Here is a 13,444-nt window from a genome sequence, read left to right on the forward strand (position 1 = left end):
CTTGTGGGGTGGGGGGGAATAGAGAGACTTGTTCTGAAGAAGAAAATCGTTCTTCCTTTCACTGAAAAGTTATTTCCTTTCCTGTTTTCTTTCTTTCTTTCTTTTTTTATTTGCATTTATATCCCGCCCTTCTCCGAAGACTCAGGGCGGCTTACACTATGTCAAGCAATAGTCTTCATCCATTTGTATATTATATACAAAGTCAACTTATTGCCCCCAACAATCTGGGTCCTCATTTTACCTACCTTATAAAGGATGGAAGGCTGAGTCAACCTTGGGCCTGGTGGGACTTGAACCTGCAGTAATTGCAAGCAACTGTGTTTATAACAGACTGTCTTACCAGCCTGAGCCACCAGAGGCCCTTTATTTATTTATTTATTTTGTCACACAGTATATATAAGCATAAGCATGAAATAACTATACAATATATAAGCATATATATGAGTATGTAATAACTATATTAATTGGATATAACGAAAGGAAACAATAGGACAGGAAGGGTAGGCACTCTTGTGCTCTTATGCACGCCCCTTACAGACCTCTTAGGAATGGGGTGAGGTCAATAGTAGACAGTTTTTGGTTGAAGCTTTGGGGATTTTGGGAAGAGACCACAGAGTCAGGTAGTGTGTTCCAAGCATTAACAACTCTGTTACAAAAGTCATATTTTCTGCAATCAAGATTGGAATGGTTCACATTAAGCTTAAATCTATTGTTTACTCATGTATTGTTGCAATTGAAGCTGAAGTAGTCTTTGACAGGAAGGACGTTGTAACAGATGATTCTATGAGTTAAGCTCAGGTCCTATCGAAGGCGGTGGAGTTCTAAATTTTCTAAACCCAGGATTTCAAGTCTGGTGGCATAAGGTATTTTGTTGTATTCGGAGGAGTGGAGAACTCTTCTTGTAAAATATTTCTGGACACGTTCAATTGTATTGATGTCAGAAATGTGGTGAGGGTTCCAGACAGTCGAGCTGTATTCAAGAATTGGTCTAGCAAATGTTTTATATGCTGTGGTTAGTAGTGTAGTGTTTTTGGAGAAAACACTACACGTTTTTTCCCACGTTACACAGTAAGAAGTGAGCCAAGTTAGACTTATGACATCTGCTACCCCGTTTTGCAACTAGGTAATTTTATTCAAAGGCAGAAGTTCAACTGATAAACTGCAGCTCAGAAGTCGGGAAGGAGGCTACCAAATTCCTGGTTTTTTTGCACCGTTCTCCTGCGTCTCTTTCTAAAAAATCACCAGACTCATCTCTTCTTCTCTTAAAGCCGAAAAAGAAACAATAAATGCATATTTGGGGAAGTCAGAAACTGTCCCTAAGTCAGATTGCCCAGAAAAACCAAGTCAGTGCCGAAAGTTTAATAGACTTGTTATTTCCCCCAACTCCAGAACAAGTTAAATATGAAAGCTCCCCTTTTCAGAATGTCATCTGTTGTGTTTCTAGAGTAGCTATGGAAATAATTGCTCTCTCCAGCGGTGCCTGTGCCCGTAATCCTGTTTTCCTTTTTGTCCTTTTTAAAATACTGTATTTTGAATAACAACATTTAAGAAGGGGGAAAATTACATCCTGCCAAACGAGGGAGGAAAAAAAGAAAAGGAGAAAGGCTCGGGACAAACCTATTCTAAAGTTCCTTGTGCCCCAATCTCTTTACTCCTTTTTCTCCTTCTCCTTTTTTATTTTATTTTATTTATTTATTTATTTTATTTGTCAAATCATATATAAGATAACAGGTAAAAGTATAAGCATAATTTGGATACATGAAAAGAGTAAGTAAAAAAGGAATATTAGGACAGGGACGGTAGGCACGCGGGTGCTCTTATGCACGTCCCTTACAGACCTCTTAGGAATGGGGAGAGGTCGACAGTAGACAGTTTAAGCTTAAAGTTTTGGGGGTTTGGGGAAGAAACCACAGAGTCAGGTAATGCATTCCAGGCATTGACCACTCTGTTGCTGAAGTCGTATTTTTTGCAACGGAGTTTGGAGCGGTTTACCTTGAGTGTGTATCTATTGTGTGCTTGTGTATGGTTGTGGTTGAAGCTGAAGTAGTCATTGACAGGTAGGACATTGTGGTAGATAATTTTATGTACTATGCTTAGGTCAGACTGAAGTCGGCGTAGTTCTAAGCTGTCTAAGCCCAACATTTGGAGTCTGGTGGCATAAGGTATTTTACTGCGAGCAATAAATTATTTATTGCTTTTATTTTAAATAAATGGATCATTGATTTAAAATAAATAGATCTTTCCCTCTCTGTCGAAAAATCCAGGTCCGTCATCCCCAAAACCACCAAGGGGGGTCAAAAGAAATCAAGATGACAGCTGTCAAAGCTCCGTCTTTCACCAGCCGTGCCCTTGAAGGTGGTCTCCACATTATTTGGGCTGCTATCTTGACTCTTTTAAGTCTTTCCTATGGACAACTTCAGTCTTTTCCACCCTAATTTCAGAGGAAAACGACACGCAGATACAGTCACACAAATATAACTCCTGGCAGAGGACGTCAGCTTGGCCTCCAACCTCATAATTTTGGGTTGCAATCTCAAAGAAGACGTGAGGTGGAAGAGAGCAACGCTCTGCTCTTCTGCTCCAAATTCTGAAGCTAGGGAGGAGTCAGGCAAGAATCTGAGGCCCTCGACTATGAGAGAAGTCCCAGCCAAGTGAAAACAAGTCCCACTTGTTTTGACCCCCCTAAAGGATCAACTTGTCCATTGTTAGTGTCACTGCTCAACTTGGAAGTGAAGGCTTAACATCAAAAATATCCTGGAACTAGGATATTTTCACCATCTTCGCCACCTCCACCATCACTTGGCCTCCAGGTCTTCTTGACTACAGTACCCCTTCTCCCATCGCCATTTATTCATGCCAAAATCTCCTTGGTCCTCAAGGACATCTGGTTCCTTTCATGGAGACCAGTTCAGCTGCCTTTAAAAAAGGACGAGACAATTCCATGGTCAGGAGGAAGATGAAGGGCTACTCAGATGGATGCACCTTCTTACCTACTGTTGAATGCATCATGCTTTAAATGCCAGGTGTGTGTTCTGACCTAGGCTTCCTAAGAAAGTATAAAGCACAATCTTACTCCCAAAAAACCTCTTTTATTTATACGACTGTAAATTACCTTCATTTACAGTCTGCAAAGCTTGATAAAAAATCTTTCAGAGGAAGGTTATTATCAACACCCACCCATCTCACATGGAATGCTGCCAGAGAGCTAATTTCCAGATGCAGGGTAAGGCCAAACTTGGCACAGAGTCACAAACAGAATTTTCAAATCTTGAATCGGCCAGATGAACTTCCTGCAAAGCTCACGTCCTGTTCGCTCCTCTTTTATATCTTATGGGAGGGGCCAATCATCTCCAAGCCTTACTCCAAAGTCAACCCTGTTTCCTTAATTGTTCTTGTCATCGGGCAGCTCTGCGCATGGGCACACTGGGAACAGGCTCCCGTTGTTTTTATGCCTCGCTGCTGTCAGACTTTGGAGGCTGCACATAAGTATCAGATGGCCTTGGCCCCCTCTCTGTCTCTGATGCAGAGCCCTCACCCGAGCTTTCCTCAGCCCCCAGGATTGGCCCAAGTTCCTCCCCAACCTCCTCACTGTGCGACCCTGCTGCCAGCTCTGCTGGCCACAACAGTGTGGTATTCAAGCAATTCCCCTCCTGTCCTATCTCAGAACTTCCCCAAATCCCTCATGGTCTCTGCTGGATTTAAATGGGTTCTTGGAAGAAGGTTTTCAACCTGGTCTTCTTCTCTAGCCTGGATTAATATCTAATGTGGGAATTTTCCTGTAGATCCAACTAATTCCCTGATCTTCCAACTCTCCTTCTATTTAGCCAAGGTTTCTCCAACCGGGTAACTTAAAGAATTATGTTCCAAACACTGGAAGCATCCCCCCCCACAGACACCCTCCTTTCTTTTATTAGCTGCAGCCCTCCCCCACCCCACCCACCCACCCACCCACCCACAAGATTAATTTCAGTTCATAACCCTGATTGCAAGAGAGAGAAAATCCTTCTGTCCACAATTTCTACACTCTACATTATTTGGTAGAGCTCTGTCAAATATAGTCAGGGTTATTCTTTCCCATGCTTTTAATCATGTTCACCTTCTATCACCTTAACCGTTACAATCTACAGACAATGTGAGCAGACCTTCTAGGGTGTGTGATCAAGGGCTGCATAGTAAGAGAAAGACATGGTAGCTTCATGAATATTAGATGAAGAGCAGCAACCTGGTGACCCAGGAATTAGTGGTCTCACCCTCCAAAAGTTGGGAGTAGGTAGCCCTTCGGAAGGAAGGATGCAAGGGAAAATATCCTTCTGCTCATGATGTTGAAGGATGTCCTTCTATGACCGCAAATATTTCAGGGGTGAAATGCTACCGGTTCGGACCGGTTCTCCTGTAAAAAAAATGCTACCAGTTCAGGCGAACCAGTATTTCCGACGATCGCACTCAGTAGCAGCCTCACAGAACTGGTAGCAGACTTCAGAGGATTTTACCGCTGCAATATTTGGCTTCATTTCCTTGGTGGGCTGCAAAGGGTTCTCCCTCTACTTGGTCTGGGACAAACAAGCCAGGCAAAGAAATGGCTACAAGAGAAGCAATCTCTACGGGGTGGTTTCCAACAAAAAGCTCATTTCTAAATTAAGTCTCTCTCTCCGCACAACATATCAAGCTACAGTTTCAGAAGAACATCAACATATCCACGGAGGAAGAAAAAATCAACCAACCAACCTGCCCTTAGGAGCTGCACTTTCTTGGTTTGTCTATTCCCCTCTTTTCGTACATTTCCCTCAGTCTCAGCTGCAAAAGTCACCTCTTACCTTGCTGATGGAACCGCGGTCTTGATGGTGGGCCTCCAAAAACAGCCACAGAGTTGATGTTCTCTGCTGGCGGTCATGGACTTTGCTTTTTCATGATCGGTGCTTTGCCGGCAAACCCAGTGGACCCCAATTGCAAAAAAACACCTGGAAGGGCCAGTCAGCAAGGCCAACCTTGAACTGCAAAGAAAGAACAAAATTAAGAAGTGTTTTCTGGTCTAGAGGGAGAGAACCAATGGTGAAATCCAATTTTTTTTACTACCCATTCTGTGGGTGTGGCTTGGTGGGCATGGCAAGGGGAAGGGTATTGCAAAATCTCCATTCCCACCCCACTCTGGGGCCAGCCAGAGGTGGTATTTGCCAGTTCTCTGAATTATTCAGAATTTCCGCTACCGGTTCTCCAGAACCTGTCAGAACCTGTTGGATTTCACCCCTGGAGAGAACCCGAAAAGCTAAACTAGAGAGACTACAAGTCATGAAGGAACATCCAAGTCAACTGCTCAAAGACCACGAATGCAATCCAAAGATTGGAGTTGACCCATTGTATTTGTGGGATTGGAGCATTCTTTAATCTGGCCAACTCTGTTGATCCTTTGCCAAAATATTGACCGATTCTGCTTTGGCGTATTACAGATCTAGAAATATTTCCCTCCAAAAAGCTCTCCATATCCATTTGGTTTTTCTCCTCCATCGTTTCTTCCTCCGAAGCCATTCCGAGTTTTCGAGAGATGCACCACAATTATTTTACACACACACACACACACACACCCCAAATATATTCAGGTGCAGAAAAGCAACCCCGGGGAAAAAAAGTAGTGGAATAATATTCATGATCTCTCCATGAAGCTGAGCAGCTTTGAGATGTTAAAAGCTGCCAAACTTATTTCTGTTATTAAACTAGAGAGATGCATCACTCCCTGCACAAAAGCAGCCGATCTGATGAGCACAGAATAATTTTTGCATTCACTTTCCCTGGATTTAACCACCATTCACAAAAGGATCCTGCTGTCACTGGAACAATAGCTCCTAGCCAGGCAATCAGCCCGGAATGAATAACTTGAAACCAAAGACGGGTTTTGATTAACTCCGTTTCTCTGACACATCCTGACTCTTTTAAGGTTCGCTTTTACTCCTGTTACTAGAAAGTCTCTGGAAAAAAGAAACTTAATCTTTATCTCCGTCACGTTGACAGGTTGCAAAAAATAGCTTGTGTTCTGTGATAGAGCTAGGTAGGTGGTAGGTAGGTAGGTAGATGAGGTGGGGGGAGAGAAAGATGATAGATAGATGGATGGGTACAGTGTAACAGAGTAACAGAATAAGAGAGTTGGAAGGGACCTTGTAGGTCATCTAGTCCAACCCCCTGCTCAAGCAGGAGATCCTATACCAGTGGTGGCGAACCTTTTCAGCATCGAGTCTGGAACGTGCATGCATCTGTGCGGGCCAGAGCACCGGAAACCCGAAAACCAGCTGGCCGGCACGTGCGCACCACACCTTCTTGTAGTGCAAATGGGTATGGAGCATTCTTGGAATTGTTGACCGGTTCTCTGCCCTCATGGTTTCTTCCAACAACCAGTTTGCCAAACTGGTCAGATAGTTAACAACCGGTTCTCCCAAGGTGGTGCGAACTGGCTGAATCCCACCACTGGATGGATAGATGGATAGATAGAAGATAGAAAAAAGAAAGAAAGAAAGAAAGAAAGAAAGAAAGAAAGAAAGAAAGAAAGAAAGAAAGAAAGGATGATGGATGGATGGATGGATGGATGGATGGATGGATGGATGGATAGATAGATAATAAAGAAAGGAAGGAAGGAAGGAAGGAAGGAAGGAAGGAAGGAAGGAAGGAAGGAAGGAGGATGGATGGATGGATAGGTAGATAGATAATAGAAGAAAGAAAGAAAGAAAGAAAGAAAGAAAGAAAGAAAGAAAGAAAGAAAGGATGATGGATGGATGGATGGATGGATGGATGGATGGATGGATGGATAGATAGATAATAAAGAAAGGAAGGAAGGAAGGAAGGAAGGAAGGAAGGAAGGAAGGAAGGAAGGAAGGAGGATGGATGGATGGATAGGTAGATAGATAATAGAAGAAAGAAAGAAAGAAAGAAAGAAAGAAAGAAAGAAAGAAAGAAAGAAAGAAAGAAAGAAAGAAAGAAATGATGGATGGATGGATGGATGGATGGATGGATGGATGGATGGATGATAGATTGATGATAGATTGAAAGAAAGAGAAACAGATGACGATGAATGGATGGATGGATGATAGGAAGGAAGGAAGGAAGGAAGGAAGGACGGAAAATATGTATGAAATGGCTATTTTTCTAATCAAAACTTAAGTGCAGCTCCTGACACTGACCTATGTGTCCTGCTATATTGTGTTCCCAGTATTTTCCTCATAAAGATAGTCCCCGCTTAACAACTGCCCTGTTTAGTGCCCCATTCAAAGTTACATCAGTGCTGAAAAAAAATAGCTTTTGGGACTGGTCCTCACCCTTGCAAGGAGCGTAGGATTCCCCAGTTCGGCATTTGCAACCGTAACTTCAGCTGCTGTCGGGCTGATACCTCAGAGGAAAGCCAAAGAGTTGTGGCCACCCGGTGCAAACGCCTAGCCCTGGTTGACTTCCTTCTCCCTCCGATTTCTGTGTCGAGGTCAGAATTCGAAACCCCTGGGGAGAAGGGGACAAGGACCATACTATTTGCCATCCACCTCTCCAAAGGGCCTCGGTTCTCTTTCTACTGCAGTGATGCTGACCTGTGGCAGCTCTCGAACTCCTGAGAACCCATTTGCCTTTTCAAAGGGAGCAGCAATTTCCACCCAAATGAAAAAGCAACGGGCAAAGCACAGCCCAAGGCCTTTGAAGGGAATGAAAAAGAAGAGCAAAAGAGACCGACGCAATAGCTTGCACTTAATTGGGCCTTGCTTCTGTCAGACGGAGCCAGCAAAGTGGAGCCTTTAATACGACTTCCTAAACCAACTGAGGGAATATTTGATGCGTGGAGATCGGCAATGACCCTTTCGTCTCTAGCAAGACGAGATTAAATGAAAGACGGGAAGAAAACACATCCCAGCTCCCCCTTCGGCTTACTCTCAGACAGGTCCGCAGGTTGTCTTCTTAATTTTCCTTAATTTTATTTTGTTACGAGACAACCGGTGATTGTCCGGTTTCAGAGAGGAATCCTTAGCTAAACAGAGACACGGAATAACCAGGGGCAGGCAAAAAACAAAAAAACAAAACCCAAACTAACAGGGAAGTGGGAATGACTTTTTAAAATCAAAATATAAAGAAATGCAAAGAAAAATAAAGATAGGAGAAGGCAAAGAGGAAAAGGTGTAAGGAAAGGGAAAAGGCAAAGAAAAGCACTGAATTTTGACTCCTTCTCGCACAGTGAAAAAAGGTAATAACATAAAACCTCAAGCTTTTACTTCTGATGTAATAATAGATACTAGCCAGCTCTATAACAGAACTGGGAATGACTTTTTATTTCCTGCCGGCTTCCCCATTGACTTTCCTTGCAAGAAACTGGCAGGTAGCATTGGAAATGACCATCACATGACCACGTGGTTGACTGTGGCAGCTCGGCCAGAAATGTGCCAAATTCCAATCCCATGGGAGCCTTGGGTCCAGGATTTTGGATACGTTCTATAAATTAGGCCACATGAAACATGTTGATCCAAAAATTGTTGCCGTATGATGCACCGTTTCATCCAATTGAAGGTTACGGACAATCAAACCAACCCAAGAGTTTTAACAGTACATAGATTAGATCGATATTGCACTTCCATTTTGTACAAGGGGACATGCAGGATGCACTGACCGGTATGAGCCCAAGAGAGGGGTCAAATGTATCATCGGTCTCAAGTCCTTCTGCACCTAAAAGAGATCTAAGTTCAGCCCACCTTGAATTCCGTTGACTCTTATCTACCGCCAATTTGCCTTGACTGTTAGTAGTTCAGTTTCTTGTAGAGAGCTTAAGCTTGCAATAACTCTTTATACCCATTTGAACTGCCTGGATGTCCTGACTTCCCCTTGACACCCGCCTTCTATTTTACCCACAACAGCAACCATGTGAGGTGGGATTGGGCTGACAGACCCAAAACTGCCCATTTGGCTTTCCTTCCTAAGTGAGTCCTAGAACCAGAGATGGTTCTCCCCCCAGGCCTTTTTCAGTGCTGTAGTAACTTCAAATGGGCACAAAACGAAGGCTGTAAGTCGAAAACTAACTACCTTTTCAAAATATCCAACTTGCAGTTCATGTTGTGACCCAGGCCTAAGTAGGTAGTAGGAAACTCAGTCCGTGAAAAAGCAAACAAACTTTATTTGAACAGCTGAGAATTACTTCATTCTCAGCGTAGTCCAACTAAATTAAAGCAAATTCCTCCCAACACAAATTCCTCAGTCCTATCGCAAACCTTGGTCCAATTAGGCAAACTGCCAAAGGCCTTTCTTGGCAAACATTCAGAAGTCACAAAAATAAATGCAAGACGTAGATGAAGCAAAAGACAAAGCTACCAACGTTGTTTTCTGACAAAGCCCAAATGCCATTACTCCCATTTAAGCCTTATGGGAGGGGTCAATCATCTCTTGGCCCTACTCCCAAGTCGTCCTCTTTGCTTTAGCTGCTCTTGCCTTCAGGCAGCTCTTCTCATGCGTGCATTAGGAACAGGCTCTTCCTGTTCCTCTGCCTCAATATTTGCAGCCTTTGGAAGCTCCGGACTCCTCACCTCACTCCCAGATGGCCCTGTCCCACGTCTGCCTCATTGCTGTCCGACTCCATCAGTTTGAACTGTTGTGGCGGACCACAACAGTTCAAATATTTCCATCCTCCATCCTTTGTAACCAAGGAGCCACTATAAAAAGTCACACGAGAGCGTGGAAATGAGGAGATGGAACAACATGTTTTCATGTGGCCTAGATTTAATGCTAAGTTTGAGGAATGGATTGATCTCATACTGATACTATAAGAATCTCATTTTTCTCTCTTTTATTAATTTTTTTTTCCTTCTTTGATGTTGAGTTTACTTTAATCACTCCAATATGTGTCTTTTTCTTAACTGTGTAATCACCAGCAGTATCATTTGTGGTGATCTTTATTATATTTCATCCATAAAAATATCATTAAAACTCAGGCACTCACAAACATAAAGCGAGGAATTTTAGTGCTCCCAGAGCCTTAAATCTGCATCCGGCTTTCCCGATCCTCAATGAAAACGTTCCTTGGAAATGTTAGTTTCCAAATTGCTTTTCCGCATTGGATGGCTTCCAGGCCCATTGGGACTACAGCTCCCAGTATTCCCACTCAGACAGGACTGTGGCATCCCAAGAACCCTAGTTTGGTAAACAGATCATTGTCTCTAGTTGCCAAGATGGAATAGATGGATGGGGGTTTCCTTTCTCGGGGCCCGGGATCTTTGGATGATTCGGTTCAATTTAGTGGTTCGGGCGAACCGGTAGCGACTGCTGCAGGAGGCTCCACCCACCCGCCAGGATGTCATGACCTCTCGTTTTTGACGCTCTGCTCATGCGCTGAGATGGCGCGCACGAGCAAAGTGAGCATGCCCGTCTGCACATTCACATTTATGAACCTGTAGTGAAGGTAAGAGAATACCACCCCTGCTTCAATTGGATTTGGCTGGGAGAAGATGTATCATCACGGCAAAAAATAAGACACTTGAGAATCTAGAAAGAGTACAGAGAAGAGCCACAAAGATGACCAGGGCTCTGGAAGCTACATCGTATGAAGAATGTACATACATGAACGGCCAAGAGAATTAGATATTGTTTAGCCTAATGAAGAGAAGTATTCATGGGGACCTGATCACTGTCTTCCAGTACCTGAGGGGCTGCCACGAAGAAGAAGGGATGAACATGTTCTCCAAAGCACCAGAGGGCAGGACAAGAAGCAACAGGTAGAATCACATCAGAGGGAGATCCAATCTAGAAGTAAGGAGGAATTTCCTGACAATAAGAACAATTAATCAATGAGACAGCTTCATTCCCAGAATTGTAGATGTTCCATCACTGGAAATCTTCCAAAAAGGATTGGAGAACCATTTGTTCGAGATATATTATATATATATTCATATTCATATTTCATATTTTTTGAATTTATATCCCGCCCTTCTCCGAAGACTCAGGACGGCTTACACTATGTCAAGCAATAGTCTTCATCCATTTGTATATTATATACAAAGTCAACTTATTGCCCCCAACAATCTGGCATTTTACCTACCTTATAAAGGATGGAAGGCTGAGTCAACCTTGGGCCTGGTGGGACTTGAACTTGCAGTAATTGCAAGCGGCTGTGTTAATAACAGACAGACTTAGTCTGCTGAGCCACCAGAGATGATATAAAGACTCCTGTCTTGGGCACAGGTTGGACTAGAAGGCCTCCAAGGTGCCTTCCAGCCTTATGATTCTATTGTTCTGTCACTCTGTCACTCCATCATTCTATCACTCTAGCATCCTATCATTCTCCAAAGGTGCTTTTTCAAGAAGCAACTGGACTTCCTGTTTTTTTCTTTGAAGACGTTTCGCTTCCCATCCAAGAAGCTTCTTCAGCTTTGACTGGATCCATCCATCCACCATCCAGTCAGAGCTGAAGAAGCTCCTTAGATGGTCTTCAAAGAAAAACCAGAAAGTCCAGTTGCCTCTTGAAAAAGGACCTTTGGTACAACCATGACCTTGGAGGACTGCAAATCTCCATCACTCCATCCTTCTAGTGGTATCTATGGGTGAATAAGATCAAAATTCGCCTGTGCCAGGGAAAATTGGTGTCAGGAATGAGAGAGGCCTCTTTAGAGCTGGACACGTTCCATCACTAAATCCCCCCTGCCTTCCAGAATTTGGTGAAAACGCAGAGGGTGGATAACAACAGCTCTTTTCTTCCTTCCTAATCTCATATTCAAAGTCAGTTTTTGCTGGCCCTGAGCTCGGGAGCTTGGCGGAAATCGCAACACACTGGCTCAACTGTGTAGCTTTAGTGTCTGGTTGTTGGGGGGTTTTTTGGTTTTATTTTGCTCTTTTCAAAGAGATGCTCTGTCTGTACATTAAGCAGAGAGCTCTGCCTGCGTCTTCCAAGGAAGAGATAAGACTTGTACAACCTGCGGCGCGGCATTCTGGGAAGAGAGCAAAGAGACCGGGAGGGGGGGAGTGAGGGGAGGAGGGGGAGCATCAAGAGAAGGCCAGAAGAACAGATTTGTATTTCTTTATTAGGCCCGCTGGTGTTGTACGGATATGAGAGCTCGGGGATAAGGGGGGAAAAACCAAGCGGAACTAACAGCTTTCTGCCTGTCTTGTTCCCTTGTGCTTCACCATAGCTATAGCACTTAGACTTATATATCACTTTATGGTGATTTATAGCCCTCTCTAAATGGTTTACAGAGTCAGCCTCTTGCCCCACAACAATCTGGGTCCTCATTTTACCAAACTCGGAAGGCTGAGTTAACTGTGAGAGGGTTAGGATCAAACTTCTGACAGTGAGCAATGAGTTAGCCTGCAATACTGCATTCTAACCACTGTGCCACAATGGCCCTTCCTTCCTTCCTTCCTTCCTTCCTTCCTTCCTGCCTGCCTGCCTGCCTGCCTGCCTGCCTGCCTGCCTGCCTTCCTTCCTTCCTTCCTTCCTTCCTTCCTTCCTTCCTTCCTTCCTTCCTTCCTTCCTTCCTTCCTAGCAATAGCACTTAGCCTTATATACCACTTCACAGGGCTTTCCAGCCCTCTCTAAGCGGTTTACAGAATCAGCCTCTTGCCCCCAACAATCTGGGTCCTCCTTTTACCCAATTCAGAAGGATGGAAGTCAACCATGAGCCGGTCAGGATCGAACTGCTGGCAGTTGGCAGAGCCAGCCTGCAATACTGCAATACAGGTAGTCCTTGACTTACAACAGTTCATTTAGGGACTGTTTGAAGTTACAATGGCCTGAAAAAAGTGACATACGACCATTTTTGACCGCTGCAAGATCCCCATGGTCGCGTGATTTACATCCAGGTGCCTGGCAACTGACTTTTATTTATGACGGTCCCAGGGTCCCGTGACCATCTTTTGCGACCTTCCAACAAGCAAAGTAAATTGGGGGAGGCCAGACGCCCTCAACCACCGAGTAACTAATGTAGCCGCTGCAGTGATTCACTTAACAAATGTGGCAAGCAAAGTCGTAAAATGGGACGAAACTCACTTAGGAAATAATAGAAAAGTCACTTCACTGGTTTCTGACTTAGCAACAAGTCAGGGCCCAATCGTGGTCGTATGTCGAGGATCGCCTGTCCTGCATTCTAACCACGGCAGTGCAGGGGAACATGCATATGGGGATGCCAGGTCACGCCGTCGGCTAGATAGCGATAGAGAGAGAAAGCCGCTTTCTAGAGCTTCCCGCATTTCCAAACCCGTTTGAGAACCAAAGCAGATCTGCTTACTTGGGCCTCTGTGGCTCAGGCTGCTAATGCAGTCTGTTATTAACAGCAGCTGCCTGCAATTACTGCAGGTTCTAGTCCCACCAGGCCCAAGGTTGACTCAGCCTTCCATCCTTTATAAGGTAGGTAAAATAAGGACCCAGATTGTTGGGGGCGATAAAAGTTGACTTTGTATATAAATATACAAATAGGATGAAGACTATTGCTAACATAGTGTAAGCTACCCT

The 13,444-nt window shown here is 44.0% G+C and overlaps 1 protein-coding gene across 1 annotated transcript in view; it reads right to left on the reverse strand.

Annotated features, from left to right (window-relative positions):
* Positions 1 to 13,444, reverse strand: part of ELFN1 (extracellular leucine rich repeat and fibronectin type III domain containing 1) — a 138,251-nt gene that overhangs the window by 43,938 nt on the left and 80,869 nt on the right. Inside the window, exon 2 of the mRNA XM_058157890.1 lies at positions 4,815 to 4,991. The gene's annotated coding sequence lies outside the window, so the exon portion shown is untranslated. The remainder of the gene's footprint in view (positions 1 to 4,814; positions 4,992 to 13,444) is intronic.

This window comes from Ahaetulla prasina, chromosome 14 (assembly GCF_028640845.1).
Source record: "Ahaetulla prasina isolate Xishuangbanna chromosome 14, ASM2864084v1, whole genome shotgun sequence".
In the NCBI taxonomy this organism is placed as follows: domain Eukaryota; kingdom Metazoa; phylum Chordata; class Lepidosauria; order Squamata; family Colubridae; genus Ahaetulla; species Ahaetulla prasina.